We start from the raw sequence: 15604 nt of genomic DNA, 5'->3' as shown, positions 1-15604 counted from the left end.
GATCACCTATGATAGACCCAAAATCTACCATTAGAATGTTCTTATCACCGACAAATGAAATAACAAGCTTATATAAAAATTCAACACAATATAGGAAATCACATAACCAACACGTAACACAGATCAATAGAAAAAGAACAACATGAAGTGAACCCCAATGTCTTTTTTTTATGATATTCAGACGTTCCCAACAAATCATTGGATCAATATCATCATTTACAAAATTTACATCGACCAAAGATATCCAAAAAGAAGCAAAATGACTTGTATTTATAGAAAAATCCCTCGAAGTGGAATATAACGGCTAGTTGGCTTGATCCCCGCCAAACTAATCTTGACGTTGATAAATATTTGATCATATTTTAATCTTTGGCATCGAAAATATTAATTTTGAGGAAAATTTGAAATTTCTCATAAAACCCATTTTTTATTAATCCAAAAATTGTTTTTGACTTAATTTCCTCAAAATTTTGACTTTAAATTAACCACCAAGGTCTAAGGAGTTATTTTTTCCTAAAAAATCCAATTTTGCATTGGTGGGGGACCTCCAAAAATTAACTTTTTTTTGACCCACAAATTTTTCCACTTGGAGAAATTAATTTCTCTATAATTAATTTTTGGCCCTACATTAATTAATTTTCTCACATAGGATTTAATTATATTTTGGTAGAAAAATTAATTAATTGACATTAAAATATTTTTTCATCAGATAATTATAAATTCAACCCTCAAAGGGGAATTATGCAGTTCTGCAACAGAATATGATCTAGTAGACCGAGTGATATGTAATAAAATAATTTATTTAAATAGCTTAAACTATTCCCAAACCACTTTTACAAAGACTTGATATAACAGTAGGACTCACCTAAGAATTTGTGAATGAATTCCATCCTAGCTTTGGGAATTAAGCTAGAGGAAAAACTCTTTCGATTATCTATGTTTAGATATGCACATCTTGCAGTGAGGTTAAAAAAATTCCTAGGATGAAATTTCTCACCAAAATTAGAGGCTTACCTAGGTTGTTAAATAATTAAACGGGCGTACTCGCATCATTTACATTACAATTTGAAAAAATTGGATTTATAATGACATGATAGGTAGTTAGTTCATGATTTTGAACTCAAAAAGAAATTATAGAACTGCTTTCTTGGGATTTTGATAGATTAGGTGCAACATCTGGCTCCATATGGGGACATGTTGCTTTATCAGAGTGATGTGAGAATCCTATATCCAAGAAAATAGAAGTCCATCAAATAGATATCCACTCATAATTAAAATCATCATTCATATAGAGAACATCTGTTGGAATAGACAAATCTACTCTAACAAATTGAAATTTAAAGACATGAAACATACGTGCATGAAAAATAAACTAACTAATGATGTAAATGAAAGAGAGTAGGGTTAGAGCTACTATACAAATCTGTCACATGGAATCATATGTCATCTTTGTACTATAATTTGAGCATCTGCCCATTTGTTGGCAACTCGACGTGATTGCCCTCTAAGGTATTCAGATAGAAATAATTTGCTCCAACAATCCCTCTGATGATATAAGGCCCAAGCCATAGACTATTGAAATTTCCATGATTGTGGGGCTTCTCATTTCTATGATCCAATAACAAAACCGCATCGCAAACCTGTAAAGACCTGTTCCGAGATGACTTGTCAAAATTTTCCTTCATTCTGGTCTGACCTTGACATAAGTTATCGAAAGTATTCTTGTGAGCCTCACCAAGTTCCATAATTTGAGAAATTCTTCTTTGTAATGCATCCTTATCATCTGTAAACTGTTGCAGAAGCTGATAAGCTGGAAGTTTGAGATGAACAGGTAAAGTTACTTCCAAATCATAGGCAAACTCCAAAGGAATTTTTCAGGTAGCCATCTTCTTTGTGATCTTGTCTGCCCATAATGCATACTTGATCTTACTGTCCCATGACCACTTGTTATCCCCAACAATATTTGTGACAATATTTATAAAATTCTTGTTACTTGACTCTGTAAGACCATTTCCTTTGGGATAATAATTCGAAGAATGAGATAGGACAATATTGTACTTGAAGCAAAAAGAAGAGAACTCGAAAGAACTGAAAGCTTTGTTGTTGTTAGTCGTGGTTTTAGCGGGAACAACAAATCGAGTGACAATTTGATTCTCAATAAAATCCATAACGAACTTCTCTGTGGCATGCTTTTTTGGAATGGCTTCAGCCCACTTTGTGAAGTAATATGTTGTAGTCAAAATCCATGAATAGCCATTACTAGAATTTTGATTAAATTTTCCAATGAAATCCAACGCCCATTACTAAAAAGGGGCTTCTGCTATGATTGACAGAAGAGGCAAGGATGATAACTTCTATTTTTCGGTGAAAGGATGGAACTCCTGGAAATTTCTAACAAATTTATGTACATCTGAGAAAATGGCAGGCCAATAATATCCAACACGCAAAATCTTATGGGTTGTAGTTTTTGCTGCGAAATGGCCTCCACGACATCTTGCATGGAACTTATTGATAAGATTCTTAGCTTCATCTTCATTTACAAACTTGAGTACTATACCATTTGGATTTCTCCACTCAAGCCCATCTTTTAAGATACATTATTTGGTTTCCTTTAATCTGAGAGCCCTCCTTTTATGAGCTACCAAGTGATCAGGGCACGCTAGATTTGTCAAATAATAAATGATATGATTATACCATTTGATCTTTTCCAACTTTTGAAGCTCAGGGGAAATAGAAGTTTCAACCACTCCATTATGGAAAACCAACTGTAAAGCCTTTTCATTACTTTTTGTCAACATTTGAGCTAATCCTTGGCCTTTGACAAGCTTGGTTGGTCTAATATCGAGATCATACTCCTGAATTTTAGTTACCCATCTTGCACGAGTTTCTAAGCAATCCATTTGAGTCAATATATCCTTGACAACAAAGTCTAGAACAAAGGAAATGACTTTGGAATAACCCACATATGTTCTGAAATGCTTAAGGGACTTGACCGATGCATAAGCTTGTTTTTCCATAATGCTATAATTTAACTCTGAATTTTGCAACGATTTGCTCATGAAGGCTATTGGTTTCTCATGGCTATCGTTATTTTTCTGCAATAAGACACCTGTGATAATATCTTCAGATGTGAATGAAAAAACAATGAAGTCCTTTGAATAGTCTTGGTTGACTAGGACATGAGATTTAGCTATAGCACCTGTATTGTCTTGAAATCCCCTTTAATCCTCATCTTTCCAAACAAACTTTGCATCCTTCTTCACTCAACACTGTATAGGCTTAACGATCTCAACATAGTTTGTAATGAATCTCTTGAGAAATTTTTTTTCCCATAAGAAATATTGGAGGGGCTTAAGATTATCTGGCAATGGAATATGTTGAATAGTCTCAATTCATTCAACTCCGCCTCAGAAAACTTGTCCTCCTGGACCCTCTGTGCAGGCTTCTGCGTAGTTCTTGTACAGACCCTTTGATGTTTAGCCCAACACAACCTTTGATCAAGTCGTTATGCCTGTCTCTGTTGAGAAGAATGCTTCTCCAGCCTTCTAGAATATATTCCATGCATTTGGAAGTTGAATCGATTTTTCCCATAGCCAAATCAAATTTCCCTCTGATATTGACTGCACAGTCCTCTACGTTGCCTCACTAAGAATAATGTGACCTCGTGTTGTTGTCTCTTCGAATCTGGAAAAATTCCTCTCCATAACTGTCCTTTCCCTTCTTTGTCTCTGCTTCCCTATTGAAGCTCAAACTCTTCCAACACTGTTGGATTTTTGGAAAATCAAACTCTTTGTGGTTCTCACAACTGTATTCTCCATCTACCCATCAAATTCTTCTTATAATCTTTCGTTGGGACTCCAACGACCAAGATTAAATCTTAATTGATGGCTAAGATTAATTCCCGGTAGATCCTTGTGAGTTTCTAAATGATTCACACCTTATCTCAATTAATTATGATTAATTAACCCCTTCCCCTAAGTTTAGACTTAGGAAATAATTAAAATTAGACAAATAATCTAATTGATATACTTTTATGTGGAATTTCCATAAGCGATTTATGGGTTATGGAGAACTTTTGAGTTTTATCCTCTCCACAAAGTTTCGAGACTAAAACACCTTCGATGCTACAAAAACTAACACTCCCTCTTAGCGAGGAAGATGTGTAATTTTTTGTAGCATCATATGTGTTTTAGTCACAAAACTTGTTGGAGAGGCTAGAATACATGAAATCTCCATAACCCAAAAATTGTTTCTGGAAAATCTATCTAGAAATGGCTTAGTTAGATTATTAACTTATTTTTTTTAATGTTTCCCAAGTCTAAACTTATGAAAATTGTTTAATTAATCTGAATTAAGTCAAGGTGGGAATTCTCTAGAAACTCACACGAATCGATCTAGAAATGATATGAGCCATTTATTAAGATTTAATCTTGGTCATTGGCGTCCGAACATGAAGATATAAGAAGTGGTCTATGTGGTGATGTAGTGGATACACTTAAGCAATAGTTCCTTGTGTAGATCAAGCTATGTTTTTATAGCATCAGATGTGTTCTAGTCATGAAACTTAGTTGAGATGCAAGAATATACGAGATCTCCATAATTGTTTTTGTAAATTCCCTCTAGAGATGGATTAATTAGATTATTAACCTGTTTTTTTTAATGCTTCCTAAGTCTAAACTTAAGAAAAATGGTTAATTAATCAGAATTAATTAAGTCAAGGTGATAATTCTCTAGAAACTCACATGGATCAATTTAGAAATGATCTGACCAATTGATTAAGATTTAATCTTGGCTATTGGAGTCCCAACATGAAGATATAAAAATGGATCGATGTGGTGATGGAGAGGATACACTTGAGCACCACTTCCTTCTGCAGATCGAGCTAGCAACAATATAGTTTGAGCCAAAGAGGGATGCAGAGTTAGTGAGGGGGATGGACAATGATCCAAAGGAAGATTTCCATATGAAGAGAGGCAACAGTAAGAGGTCGAGTTATTGCTAGTGCAGGAACACATGAGTGTAATCAACATGGCTATTGGGGTTACTTAGGGAATATCTTTGCTAGATTTTCTTGTTGTGGATTGCCATTTTTCAACATCTAGATTGTACTAAGAATTTCACTATTGCATAATAATAAAAACCCTCAGCTACTGCACTGGTTTTCCAAAGTTGGGTTTTTCCAAAGACATTTGTCCAAAAATAATTGTGTAAAATTTATGTTTGTGTGTGTTATATTTTCTCAGTTTCCAGCGCTATTTTCTTCCGTGGTTTATTTGTGAAAATCACAGTGTTAATTATTTGGTATTGGTCGTAGCAGACAACAAATAAATTGTTAAATAAAACAATTAGAAAAATAATCTCCAGTTGCTGTGATAGATGAAATTTTCACATGGTATTAAAGGGTGAGTGATAAACCAAGAATCTCATAAGCAGAGGAGAGAATTTCATTATTCAGAGGGAGAAGCAAACCAAAATTATCAGAAGTTGTGCAGTACCCAGATAGGCAGGCCGAATTACTGGGGCTGGCCGAATTACCAGGGCTAGGGTTTGTTTTTCAGTTGTAGGTTGGCATAAATGTCGAGTTGCCCGAGATAGTGCTTCCAGCAGTTAGAGGGAGAAACAACAACTTAGGCTTTCACTAAGAAGATTTATGGTTAGATGCAGAGGGTTTTCTAGCAATATGTAGTTGCAGAATCAATATCGGGTGGAAGAGAAAATCACACACAACGGATGGAATATTTCTCTCCCGGAACTTCAAGTTTCAGAATTTTGATTTTCCATTGCAGATTGGCAATAGTAGCTATTAGATCTACACATTCAAGAAGGGAATGCAAGTAGCAGAGCAACAACCAAGCATAGGGAAAGAGGGAGTTTTTGACAGTTTCAGTGATGGAAACAACTGGGGTTAGATATCAATATAGGTTGGAGGGTTCCTCCAACTATGTCATCGGGAAGGCTAGGATGTACTTCCTTCTAGATGAATATGGCTTGAAAGCCTACATAGATAATGTGGTAGCAATTCCCCGAGATGCAGATCAACTCAAGGAATACAGGAAGGAAATGGTGAATGTGAAGCAATTGATCCTATATGGAGTTCAGGATCATATAGTCTCGCATATAGTGGCCAAGGTAATAACCAAAGAGATGTGGAATTCTCTCTCCACATTATACCAAGGTACTTCTGAGCAATGGAAGATTTTCTTGGAAGAGAACTTGAGATGCATCAAAGATGCAGAAAGCGGAAGGCATAGATCCCTTCCTCACCAGAATTCAGGAGGTCTGAGACCAACTTGCAACTATTTGGGCAGCACCACAACCTTAAGAGTTAGTATGATTGGCACTAAATAGTGTCTCAAAGGATTGGCAAGTTTTTGTCCAAAGCATGTTGGGCAAACATAGGCTACTAGATTGGAACAAAACATGGTTCAACTTGCATCCGGAGAAGTTGAGGCAAGCTCTGCTAAAGAGCTCCATTAGTGGTAGCAGTAGTAGCAAACCTAAGGGTGTGAAGGAGGAGGAGAATATGGACCTAGCATCAAAGGGTCCCAGTCACGGGAAAGGGGATCAAAAGAAGAAGAAGAGATACTTGTCAAAGGTAAAGTGTTTTAGGTGTGGCGATTTTGGCCACTATAGTACGCAATGTCCTCTCAAAAATAAGGACAAGCAGGAGAAGCAGGACTAGCAAGAAACATCCATAGAAATAAATAAGATTTCCTCTAGGATAGAGGAAGAGTTTGTTATGTTCACAGACATACCTTTAGGAGTGAGGTGAGGTGATTTGGTGATGTAGCCCTTGAGAGATACAGAAGTTTGGGAAAGATCCTTGAAGTGTCCTCCTCATGGATCATTACCTTACTACGGGGGTCCACAATGTTCCGTAGCAGGATGGATCAATGTCAGTAGTTGTAGTAAGATTCCCAAGTGACAGTTGCATATACTAGTACAGTTAGATGTTGAGGATCATAGCGCTAAATTGACAGCAGAGCAAGAGTCTTAGTAGCAGAGTCAACATCAATGCAGATTCTTTAGTAGACAATGTAGTGGCTAGTAATAGTCAGGACTCAAGAGACAAATGCAGCAGACATAGATGATTCAGAATTTCATATGCTTCTTAGTTGCAGTAGTTGTAGTTACAGTAGCAACAGATGAGAGGGAGTTGCACTGTAGATTCAGGGTTGGCAGCAGTATGGCAGTGTCAGCAACAACTCCGATGTAGAGTCAAACGTATGCAGTGGTTGGTGAGTAGTATGGCCAGACATCAATAGCGCGATAGGAGAAGGTACAGAGATAGGGTGTTGTTGTAGGATGTGCAGCACTAGAATATAGTCCTTGCTAAGAGGGAGTGTTATTTTTTGTAGCATCAGATGTGTTCTAGACACGAAACTTGGCAAAGAAGCTAGAACACATGAGATCTCCATAACCTAGACATCATTTTTGGAAATTCCACCTATAGATGGCTTAACTATATTATTAACCTATTTTTTTAATATTTCCTAAGTCTAAACTTAGGAAAACTAGTTAATTAATCAGAATTAATTAATTCAAGGTGAGAATTCTCTAGAAACTCACATTGATCGATCCAGAAATGATCTGAGCCATTGATTAAGATTTAATCTTAGTCGTTGGAGTCCCAATAGGAAGACATAGGAAGGGATCGATGTGGTGATGGAGAGGATACACTTGAGCAAAAGTTCCTTGTGCATATCGATGTAGGAACAATAGAGTTCAAGCCAAAGAGGGGGGCAGTGTCAGTGAGGGGAATGAACAGTTATCCGAAGGAAGATTTCCAAATATGGATAGGCAACAGTAAGAGGCTGAGTTATTCACAATGCAGGAATGCGCGACTGCACGAGTGCAAAAACATGAGTGTAGGAACGCGTGGATGCAAGAGCGCGAGTACAAGCAACATGAGTGTAGATAGTGCGAGTGTCAGGGTTGCTTAGGGAATATCTTTGCCATATTTTCTTGCAATGCATTTCCAGTTTTCACCATCCAGATTATACTCAAAATTTTATTGCTACATAATAATAAAAACTCTTAGCTGCTGCATATGTTTTCCAAAGTTCGGTTTTTCTAGGGACATTTGTCCAAAAATAGCTGTGTAAAATTTATGTGTGTGTGCTAGATTTTCTTATTTTCCAGTGCTATTTTCTTCCACAGTTTATTTGTGAATAGTGTGAATTATTTGGTATTTGTCGTAGCCGACAATAGATAGATTTTCAAATGTTCTCTCTCTAGTGTTGCACATCCTGCCACAACACCCTATCTTTGTACCACCCTTTGTCACATTATTGATGTCTAGTCACTGTGACAACCTTCCACTACCCACCAACCACTACACAACTCTGATTTTGCATCTGTGCTACTGCTGAAAATGCCATACTACTACCAACCTTGCATTTGCATTGCAACTCCCTCTCAACTATTGTTGGTGCAACTACAACTGAGAAGCATTCAAAATACTGAATCAAATTTGTTCAGTATGATGCATCTATCTCCCACGTCTTAACTGCTACTAGATACTTCATTGTCCACTGAAGAATTTGCATTGCTGATGACTCTACATTGTGCCACTCTACATTGCTGCCAACACTGCATTGTGTTCCTCAACATTTGATTGTTACTAGCCTTCACCTAACACTCTGGAATTTGGTTGCATCACTGAAACTTATCCATCCTGCTACTAAATATTGTGGACCCCTGTAGCAAGGTAATGATCCATGAGGAGGACACCTCAATGGACCCTTCCCAAATCTATAACTCTGACATATGATTTACTCATACCACTATTCCAATGACTGCAATAATGAGTATGATCTTCCTATATCTTGAAGTACTAGTTTCCATAGGGATTCTTCCTTTGAAACTAGACTCCCTCTAAGTCTTGATCTCTATATGGGAAATATCATTGCTCCCTCTTGGCAACTCACACAAGAAACTGTTGATTATTGTAGTTTCAGATGTGTTCTAAGCCTCAAATTTTGCAAGGAGGCTAGGACACATGTATTCCATAATACCGAGAAATCATTTTGGGAAATTCCATCGGGAGACAATTTTATTAAAATAATTAATTATTTTTAATGGGTGCCTAAGTATAAACTTAGGAAATTAGAATAATTAAAGGGTATTAATTAAACAAGGGGTGAAATTTCTAGAACAAGATGAGGATCAATCCAAAATTATTTGAGCCATTGATTAGAGTCTAATCTGAGTTGTTGATTGATCAATGAGAGGATTATAAGAAGAGGCTTGATCGGCATTTGGAAAACACATTGAGTGAGAGATCAAGAGATCGATTTTTGAAGAGAGCAATGCAACAAGTGTCAGAGAAGTGATCAAGGTGATTTCTTGCAGAAAGGGTAGAACAATGTCCAGAGAGGCTAATGCAAGGCCACAAAGAGCTACACCGTGGCAGCATAGAGCTTCAAAGGGAGTCTGAAATTCTGCTAAGGAACAGTTGGGAGCAAGTTCCGGAGTCAGGGTGTGAGATTAGGAGGACAAAGGGCTGAAGTTTCTAGGTAGTAGAGGATCAGAGGAGGTGTAACGCAGTCCTAGCAGCGATGACGCAGTGATTACATGGGTGTGACACAATTTTGCATAGAGACTGTGCAGAGGCAGTGCAGAGGCTCATCTCCATCATAGATCAGTGTCGAATTTCCTAGTGACTATGTGAGATCATCTCACTATCTTTTTGTCTAGTTAGATCTCTGTATAGGATTTCCAGTTTTGGCATCCGAAGAATTATACTAAAAAATATACTGCTTAATAATACAAACCCTCAGCTGTTGCACCAATTTTCCCACATTGGGTTTTTTTGGGGGACATTAGTCCAAAAACAACAGTGTCACTTGTGTGTGTTATTTCTTTCTTGCTTAGATTTTTGTTTCTGCATATTATTTTAAGTAGTGAAGGCTCTAGTTATATTTATTTCGATGTTTACGATATAATATTGTAAATAACTTGATTTAGTAGGAGAAATATAATTAGTTGTCACAGTAATGATTTGGGGCTTCTCAAATTTTCACAGAAATTGGACTGTGTAGCTCTGCACTATGAATCTCTGGATGTAATTGTACCTACATATTAAAACTGGGAAATTCACATTTCCTGTGTCACTGCAACTAGTTCTACAACTATCTCTTGGGTACTGAATGCAACAAGTTATGCAGTTGTCATCTAGATGACTGACTGCACATGCTGACACTGAATCTATGACTATTATACTGTGGATCCCTATCACAAAGGTGATGTTCCTACTACAACAACTAGAGTTGATCTATCTGATCTCCTTGTTGTTTTTGAACTAGATCTTTCCTATTTGGCACACTGGAGTTTCATAATCCTCCTCCTGGATATGGTGCCTCACTACCTCCTTTCAAGCCTTATCCCTTACTGGGACCTTTCTTCACTTTGCAACTCACACTAGAGAACTCATACTTCCTCTGACACCTATATTCGGCAACTAGAGGTTGACCTATTTCTGGATCTACAATCTGGCTAACTCGCATGGCCTCCTCTGCTAGTCTCATATGGTCATCTCTACAAAGCAGCAAAATCTGCGAAACTCAAAAACTGGGAAAATATAAATTAGAATCACCTCCTATTTTCCCACTCAGCTACTTGTTCTAAAACTCACACTCTCCTAGAATGCGCAAACTTGCTCTATCTACCTCACTCTGCCTTCAATTTCTTTCTGGGACTACCTGTTTAGCCTTTCTGAACGTCCTCCGGAAAATTGGCACACGAACTGCAACCTTAGCAACATGAACTAACTTCTTCTAGAAAATTCACACTGCCTTTTGCAACTAGAAAATTATGGATCTCTTCCAGAAAATAGAACTAGAAACCCTCTAATAAAATCTAGAAATTCCTCCCTCTATGTGTGCACTTTATCTTCCACCCGATACTAATTCTTCTCTAGCAACTAATGCGCCCAACCAGCAAATCTGCTCAGCAAAAATTTAAATTTTTGTTTCTTCATTTGCCTGTTAGAATCACTATTCTAGGCAACTCAAATTTTCTGCCACCCTGCAACTGAAAATGGAACCCTTTCCCAACTATTTGCACTGCCTAGCTAGGCACTACGCAACACGAGAAAATTTAAGCCTATTGTTCCCTCTAAACAACAAACATTTTTTCTTCTACTTCTGAGCTTCCCAGTTGATCAATCATGCTTTGATACCATGTGAAAATTTCAAATCTCAAATCCTATTGCACCAACTGGAAATTATTTTTCTAATTGTTAATTAATTTAACGATTTATTTGCTACGAAAAATACCAAATAACTCACACTAAAAACTTCACAAATAAAATTTTGGAAAATAATAGCACTGGAAACAAAGAAATGCTAGCACACAAATAAAAATTGACACAATATTTTTTGGACAAGTGTCCCTGGAAAATCCCACCTTGGGAAAATTGGTGCAGCAACTAAGGGTATTTATTATTATGCAACTGTGAAATTCTGAGTACAATTGGATGCCTGGTAATCCACAGTAAGAAAATTTGGCCAAAATTATTTAAGAGAATTTCCCTTCCTCCACAAGAAACCCCAACACAACTATGCCTCAGAAAACTCATCCTCCTAGACCCTCTGCATGTTGAATTTTCATGATCTTGGGTCTAGGATAGAATCTTAAAATCTTTGATGCTACCAAACTAGGAATCTGTTGAAGCCCCGAAAATCGGGTCGACAACAAGGGGGATACCCACCCGGTCCGGACCTTGGTTGGCAGCTCCTTATCCGTTTGGTATAGCGGGTCCAACTGGGGATAATGGGACTAGTTTCCCAATCTAAGGGTGTGTGTGTGTGTGCAGAGTTGGATGTTTGCTGATCTAAGAATACTTAAAGCTAATCTAATTCAAACTTTTAAACTAACTCTATGCTATTGTAATCTAATGAGAAACAACACATCTAATCTATGCTAACCCGGGGTGTATTTCTTCTATTATGCGATCTAAAAAGATTTCAGACAATAACTGGTAATAAAGATCATTCAGCTATCATAAGAATGGAAATCAATTTAAGATGAACCACTTTGCATAAAAAGTTAGGCAAAACAGTTGTGAACAACATATCGCATAATAAGTTATTCATATATCAAACATAAATAAATGATTCCACCGTACAAAAGTGCCAAATGGTAACTCAGACATTCATGCAACAACATATAAACAACTAAAATTGTATATCACTTTAAGAATATAAGCAGAAATGGCCAAGAGATAAAAGTACCATTTATGACTGGTCCTACTCATAAGCTTCAAGCAAAAATGATTTATCTCTACTTGTTCTAACATCTACTAAGACTACAGAAGTGCAACATCAGTAGCAGATATCAAATGCAAACATTAATAAACCTCGATCCATCCATTCATCAAAACCTCCTTTGAGGGTGCAGAAGTGCATGTTCTGAGGACAAGGTTTTGACAAATTTCTGGACCCTTCTCTAAATGCAGGAGAAGGGTTAAAATACTACTTCCTAATTCTAATAATAGTTTATTTACAAAATTTTAGGATGCGGTTTTCAAATGACCATCCTTTTTCTAATCTAACCTTTTAAGAAAAAAACAATATTCTAAATAAGGCTATTTCTGAATCTGATCTTTAAAGCTGGAAGTGTTCATCATGGGCTTGAGGAGAGTCGGCTGGCTGACTTTTGCTTTGAGCTGGGCTGAGAAAACAGAATCTATGAGAGCTGGCACTACTTTCTCGGCCGCATTTATGATACATTTCATAGTCATCTACTGACTATGCGGCTTCACTAAGTATGCCCAATAACACTCCCAATCTAACCTGTTTAGTGCTTGGATCGCTTTTCCCTTTTCCCGCGCCTTCTGCTTCCATTCTGCTTCCAGTCGTAGTTTATTTGGTAGATACCCCGGGGTGGTCTCTTTGATTAAATTTGCTCTGTGCAAATTTTCATTTACACAGTCGATAAGAATGCTTGCTTGCGTGGCCACTGTTTCCGCTGCTTGTTCCGCCTCTCTGATATGATCATCCCACCTGTTAAAGAGCAGCTCTTTATGACTCTCATTTATTCTGGGTGCACTTGCTCTTTTTCCCTCGTCTTCGTCCTGCCAAGCCAAGTACTCTGTCACTCGTTTGTCAATCTGATCATAGTTAGCTCGCAAGTCTACCACTTGATTGGTGATTTTATCACTCAGCTCGCAATAATGACTCCACTGTGATATCTTCCGTCCCAATTCTTCCTGTTGATGCAGTAGTTGTTCATTTAAGCTAACAGACTCTGAAATAAATTCTGTAAGCTTAGGCTCATCTTTGTGCATTTCTTGTAAAATTTGTAATTGTTTTCCTTTCTCGTCCAGACTTCTTTGATAGCCTATCTGCATCTGTTGAAAGTCTTCCTGCAACTTCTCGAGCTGTTTGTGAACTTCGATATTAGCATTGGCTTGTTGCAATTGTCATTGTAGTAGCTGTATTTGATCTTCTTGTTCTTTCAACAGTTGCTGAACTTCCAATGTCTTGTCAATAGTTGCAGAAGCATATGCTCCTGCGATCTGAGACAATTTAGTGAGATTTTCAGTTGGGTTATTGTTGGGGTCTTCCCATAAGACGTCCAATTGTTCAGTATCTTGTGACAGTGTATTTTCTAGTTTTCTTTTCTTTCTCTGTCTTCTTACAACTGCTTTATGTTGGGGACTATAAAATACGTCCAGTGGGGAAATTTCTTCTACATTAAGTAGAAGCTCAGAAGGTGGAGCGATAGGAATGTGCTCCGTTTCTGTGACACTGCTGACTATGGTCGAAACCACTTCTTGTGTTACCTGTGTATTTCTCACAGGCGTTCTTGGGGCTTTCCCTTCAAGATTGATTAGCTCGTTGAAGGTTTCCCATTCTTTTTCTAATTCTGTCGTGACGGGTGGTGCTTTAATGACGAGAGGGGGGACATCTCTTGGTGGGGAAGCGATAACCTGTTGTTGCGACATTGTACTTGATTGAGCCGTGTCCTTAGCTGTTTCTTCGTTCTTTCCTTGGTCATTTCCAGACCCTTTAGAATGTTCAGGTACTCCTTGCGTAGTGTTAGATTTAGATTTGGAACTGCTTTAGTTCCCACTAATGCTAACGCTTGGAGTTGGTTCTCTGTCAGGCAATCGCAACTTTTCTAGAGGAACACTAGCTAGTCTCCTTTCCCTGTATAACATGAATCTTTGGAGGTCATTTGGAGACAATTTCGACTGAGCTTACCGTAAAATTTCCTGGAGTGAGCTTTTATTCTGAAATAAATCATCGAATAAATCTTTCTTTCCAAGGAATACTTTTATTTTGACGTTCGTTGTGAACTCTTGGGCAACTTCATTTGGGTCAAATGGCCTTGCCGGGAATTTAAATAATTGCAGACACGTCACATTCTCCACTTCGGTGAATGCGTGACCTACATCGAACAATGAAAGTCCCCACAAGCTATAAGAAACTGAGGCCATATGGCCTTCTTTTTGTCTTTTAGGTCTTTAGTTAGGCCGCCTTCTGAACAGGTTTGGTATGAAATTTCTCGAGCCAATAGTTTGTCAGGAATATACAAAGGCAGGACTTGAGGAGGGACGGTGCTTCCAAATACTCTAATATAGGTGAACCATTCTTCCCCGAACCATCTTGCGATGGGGATGATATCTATCTGTGCCTCGGGTGAGCACCTCAAGGGTTCTTCATCATACATCATTCTATACAAGGGTAAGATAAGCCCGTGACAAATCTGGTAGAAATGTGGGATGAACTGAGAATCCCATAATATCTTATGATAAACATGGATAGGTAATGGGTCCTGGGTAGTCCATTTCCAACCCATAATGGGAAATTTAGACACATAACAAATAGAATCCATGACATATGCGGATAGATAAAAAGGAGGATAGATCCTTTGAGAGAAGGATCTCTTAGACCGGTAATTGATAATAGCAGTGTATAGATTATCAGAAAAGATCTTGGCCCAATCCATAATATCGGCATTTGTGGCAGCATCTATTAATGGTAACCATTCAGACGAAAACTTATTGATATCTGGCATCCCAAATAATCTACAAAGCATGGCCGCAGCAAAACAATACGGAGAGGTGAGGGAACCAGTGCTGTACATACCGTTTTTGTCTTTCTTGAGTGGTTCCTCTTTTCTGGACCAATCTTTGGTGGTCTCTGATAAGTTTGGGTTCTCCGCCACAAATTTCTTAACGAATTGTGCATTGTAAGTCGCCTGCAGTAAAAGAAGATGATACATAAGCTTTAAGTCTTGTGCAGCGAATGATCCGATGAGCCCATGTCCTTGAATCTTGAATTGTCTGTTGTTCATCTCTGCATTGTCAAGTATCCACTTGATCATATCTGTATATGGTAGAATTTTGGGCCTTGTTGCTATCCGATGAAGAAATGAGCATGCTAGCTCTTCTAAGGACGCTTCAGAAGAGCGCTGTGAACCCGCGACAGCAGTAGCCTTCACTATTATGGGATTCTCTTCTTCAAGTAGTCTATACATGCTTTCCCACGTCGATATCCCTGCGTCTCTGTTGCATGCTGTGTCTGTATACAAAGGCGCCATTTCCTTCGCCTCAGAGCCCTGAGCTTTAATTTTCTTTCCCATTTCTTCCTGT

This window comes from Pinus tabuliformis, chromosome 2_2, assembly GCF_031772625.1.
Source record: "Pinus tabuliformis cultivar Carrire ecotype Pingquan chromosome 2_2, CPIR1, whole genome shotgun sequence".
Lineage (NCBI taxonomy): Eukaryota > Viridiplantae > Streptophyta > Pinopsida > Pinales > Pinaceae > Pinus > Pinus tabuliformis.
Note: the sequence above shows the minus strand (reverse complement) of the source record.